We start from the raw sequence: 5,045 nt of genomic DNA, 5'->3' as shown, positions 1-5,045 counted from the left end.
ATTTGTATTTACATTTTTAAGTTCATTTAAACAAAATAAATACAGAGAAAATAACCTTATCCATCTAAAAATAACACCTTCTTATATCCAGATTTCAACTTCGAGTTTGAACCATGTTATAGTTACTTTTAAGAAAATATGGTTTTGATTTTCATTACCTTAGAAACTATTGTACATTGTAGTATACATGCTCATGAACTATGTTCACAGGGAACGGCGGCTACACTAAAGAGGCCGACATGGCAGTGGCAGCAGCTTTGCTTAGCTGGTCAGTGACGGGTCTACAGAGCATGGGGTTTCTAGGTGCAAGTGCTCCGGGCATGCCAGGAGGCAGATGGCCCCTGCATGTTCCACTGCTGGCACCGCAGGCAGTGTCCTTGTCCTTGAAGTCTGGTCTTCTGGAGGCTCAAGGGTGATGCTGTCAGTGTAGGAATGCTGGCAGCAGTGGGTGTGGGGTGAGCCCTTCTTTCCCGGAAGATTGCAGTGACCTGGAGCTGCACGACCCCTCACATCAGCATTCATAGCGGTTTCCAGGTAGATAAGCAGGGGTGCTCTTCCTGCACCAGCATGGATTAGGTGGTTTACAGCCACCTGGTAAGAGCATGCTACATGGAGGACGAAGCTAATATACATGCTGGCTGAGGAAATGGAGGTCCAGGATTGCCCTAATGAGGATGGGGAGATGTTCATGTGGCTAGGAACACTGTCTGACTATTTTCCAAAACCATACCCCAACCCTGAGGTTGCAAAAGCTGCTAAAAATGGAGCTTTACCCCCTGGCCTCACCTACATTGTTTAAGCTAGGCATGGTAGTGAGGACTATTTATTTTCCTTGTTCAATGGCTAGTGAGACTTTCCACTCTGGTGTCATTGCAAGAAGGCCTCTATTTCAACCCTTACTCTCATTGGCATGGCTCGTCCCATGTACACAGCAGTCTCGGATTATGATGATGGCACCCTAGCTACAATGTTAAAAGTAGCCAAGGCTGTTGCCCCCTTCCTTTGCTGGACTTCAGAGCCAGAGTACGACCATAGAAAAACTCATGGGGCTCAAGATGTTGTTGATGGTCTTGCTTGCTGCTGCTTCTGACTTATTCCACGAAGTGGCATAAGAATAGGAGGGGATATGGAGACGAAGTGTGGAGCAGTGACTGAAGTGACCATTCATAGCCTGCCCAACCTGGGGATCCAGCCCAAGTATATACAGCCACCAAAACTAGACAATATTAATAAAGCCAAGAAGTGCATGCTGACAGGAGTCAAGGAGTTCATGCTGCTATTGCCATTTCCTGAGAGGCTGAGCCAGAGCATGAGAAATACAGAAGCTAATGCTAGCAGCAAAGCATTGAACTGAGAATGGGGTCCTCATTGGAAGAGTTAGAGAAAGGATTAAAAGAACTGAAGGGACTTGCAATCACGTAAGAACAGCAATACTAACCAACCAGAGGTCCGAGGTACTAAACCACTACACAAAGAGTACACATGGACAGACACATGGCTCCAGCTGCATATGTAGCAGAGGAGAGACTTGTTAGGCACCAATGGGAAGAGAAACCCTTGGTCCGGCCAAGGCTGGACCCTGCAGTGTAGGAGAATGTCAGGGCAGGGAGGCAGGAAGTGGGTGTGGTTGGGGAGAGGGAACGCCCTTATAGAAGGAAGGGGATAAGGACAGGATAGGGGGCTTATGGAAGGGAAACCAGGAAAGAAAATAACATTTGAAATGCAAATAAGAATATCCAATAAAAATAATAATAATAAAAAAAATAAGTGGTCAGTACTGAAGAGTCGAAAGCTGGCTTATTGGCTACCCAAGTGACTCAGTTCAGTTTCTGCTTGTCATCTTGCCTGAACAAGCTCTCAGCAACCCAGTAACGCTCCGAGACCTTTTGGTGCCTGGTCCCTTTTCATCAGTTACAAGGGCCAGGGGATCAGACTCTTGCTTCTCATTTTCCTTCAGCCTTCATTGTGGGAATAAATTAAGTTTCTCAACATAAAACAAAGAACCTTTAAACCTTTCCGCTTGGCTTATGTTTTGGTACCAGAAATCTATTCTTGCTACATCTTTATATACATGATATTTCACAGAAAGGTAGATTATGTATTTATTAATAAGTTCCTAGACTTATTCTTAGTTGACTATATGTTTCAATTAATGTCGAGGAAGTTTCTCTAACAATTCTCTAAGGAAATTTTGAGTAAATATGTGTTATTATAGGAAATCAGTTAAATATTGTTAGGCAGTTAACCAAGGCATTAGCATTCTTTACTAACTAATTTCAATGCACTGTGTTGCCCCAGACACATAAAAATAAGTGAGACTATAAAATATAATTTCCTGAATACTGAGTAGAAACCAGGATGAAAATATGGTAAAAAAAAAAAAAAGAGGGCATCTATTAATAGTAGGAAGAAAGTGGGAATGGGTTGAAGGGATAGATTTTCATTGCTAGAGCCGATTTTACCTGTTGTCCAGGTATTCATGTATTATCCATCCAGTCACCATGGGAGAACACGTGAGTTAAATGCATTTTGACATAGGATCACTTTCTTTAATTTACATTTAGCTTCTGAAAGTCTAAAAACTTATTAATAAATACATAAATAATCTACCTTACTATGAAATACCATGTATATAAAGATGTAGCAAGAATAGATTTCTGGTACCAAAACATAAGCCAAACGGAAAGGTTTAAAGCATAGCAACATAGCAATTACCCTCTGACTTTAATGAAATTATGTTGTCAAGAATGGCAAATATGCCTTCCTTTTCTAACAAAGTAATATTTTGTTTTGGATCTTACTTTTGCCCTGAAAGTTCGTTTGTTTAACATCTTGTACAGGGAAGGGCTCTCTACCTCATGAATTAATCTTCCTCTTTTAAATGTTCTCTATGGCCAATATGAGTTGAAAATTAAAGAGCATGTCCTTGGGTTTTTATAGCTTTAGCCACTTTCTTCATACCAGCACATGTGTATATCTTCAGAGTTTGATCTAATGTTCTAAATGCAACATATTCATTTCTCTCACAAAGAAATAAAGACAAAACCAATTGTTCTAATGCAGACATAGTGTCAATGCTTTGTGTCTAGATGAGTATTTATAGCCACAAGCACACAATATTTATATTTATATACTTATGCTGTAAATATTACTGTCATAACTTCTAGATTCTGTGATTATATTGTTTCTACCTCAATTTTTTTCTTTGGAATCTGTGCATCTTGAAAAAGTATACATAGTTGACTAGGAAAAAGCATTTCGGCATCACTTACGATCTGACTTATACTGATGGAAATGCACTTGAAGACAAACGTATGTACTTTAGGATATAAAGAACAGTAGTTTTTTGCAGCTCAGGGATCCCTGAGTTTTAGGTTTTAACTCAAATCATAGCTTATAGATAATAATGTCTGGGTCGTGTTCCAGTTTCTTTCAATTATGAATAAAACTCTAACAAACATAGTTGAGAAGTGTTGTTGTGAGAAGGTGGAACTTCTTTTGAGTCTATTCCCATGAGTGATATAGCTGGATCTTGAGGTAGATCTATTTCCAAATTTCTATGAACTGACCAAATTATCCCCAAACTGATTGTACAAGTATACACTTCTACCAGTAACAAAGAAGTTTTCCCCTTGCCCCAAATCCTTGCCTGAGTAAGCTGTTGCTTCAGTTTTTAGTCATTCTGACTAGATTAAAATAAAGTCCGTATGTTATTTTGATTTACATTGCCCTGATGACTAAGGATGCTGACCATTTCTTTAACTGCTTCTTGGCTGGAAGAGATTCCTTGGTCAAGTAACTCTGTTTAGATCTGTACCCATTTGTTAATTGGGTAATTTGGTTTGTTATTGTCTAGTTTTTTGAGTTCTTTTTATATTTTTGAATGTCATCAAATGTGACACATTTAAAAAATGGAATATTATTCAGCCATTTAAAACAATGACTTTTTGAAATTTGCAGGCAAATGGGAGGAACTAGAAATGATTATCCTGATCAAGAAAAATATTATGTGCTCATTTATAGGTGGATATTAGTCATAAAGTTCAAGATAGCCCTGTTACAAACTATACAAATAAAGAAGCTAAGTAATTAGGAAGGCCCAAGGAGATGATTGAATCTCACTGAGAGGTGACATTAGATTAGGCATCTGAGGTATATAGAAATAGGCAACTGGATTTGGAAGGAGATAGAGATGGGGAAAGAAGGGATGAAGCAGGAAGGGGAAGGTAGAGGGAGAGAGTACTGGGAGATAACTGGATTGAAGTGAGCATCACTGGGAAAGCAAGAACATAAAACAATGGGAACTCCCATAAATCTCTGGGGGGTGACCCTAGGTAAGACTCCTAAGAATGGGGGATATGGAGCCTGCACCAGCCACCTCCTAAAACCAGCAAATCCTTCCAAGGGAGAGATTGGGACACCAGCCCAGCCACAAAACTTTTGTCTCATAATTTGTTCTGCATACAAGATGTTTAGGGGTAAAGATGGAGCAGCATATGAGGCAAGGGCCAACCAGTGACTGGCCCAGCTTGAGACCCAGGCCATGAGAGGAGTAGTTCCCGTAACACTATTAATGATATTTTGTTATACTGGTACTTAGCATAACTGTTACTAGGGTGGTTTCACCCAAGAACTGATGGAAATTGATGCAGAGGATGATAGCCACACAGATCAAGACACTACAACAAAATCTTCAGAATCAACTCATCTTGGGCCCTAGAGGTTCAAAGATACTAAACTGCCAACAGGAAAGCCTGAATGGGATTGACCTAGGGAGGACCTTTACAAATATATAGCAGTTGTTCAGCTAAGTCTTCTGGTGGGACTCATAATGCAGGACGAGGGACTGTCCCTGACTAAACTGCCTGCTTGCTGTTCATATACATGGGAGGTCTCCTTTTTTTTTTTTTTTTTTTTTTTCTGAGGAAAAGGGGGGAGGGTTGGGGGGAAAGAAAGAGGAGGGAGAGGGGAAGCTGGGAGCAGGATGTAAAGTAAATAAATACTTTAGGTAATAAAAAAGTATAATGTTTGTGTGCATTAGTCAG

The 5,045-nt window shown here is 40.1% G+C and overlaps 1 pseudogene; it reads left to right on the top strand.

Annotated features, from left to right (window-relative positions):
• Nucleotides 1–200: 200 nt before the first annotated feature.
• LOC116896717 lies at nucleotides 201–1,816 on the top strand (annotated as a pseudogene).
• Nucleotides 1,817–5,045: the final 3,229 nt, after the last annotated feature.

Source organism: Rattus rattus, chromosome 1 (assembly GCF_011064425.1).
Source record: "Rattus rattus isolate New Zealand chromosome 1, Rrattus_CSIRO_v1, whole genome shotgun sequence".
Lineage (NCBI taxonomy): Eukaryota > Metazoa > Chordata > Mammalia > Rodentia > Muridae > Rattus > Rattus rattus.
The sequence above is the reverse complement of the archived record's forward strand: the minus strand, read 5'-3'. Positions and strand labels throughout refer to the sequence as shown.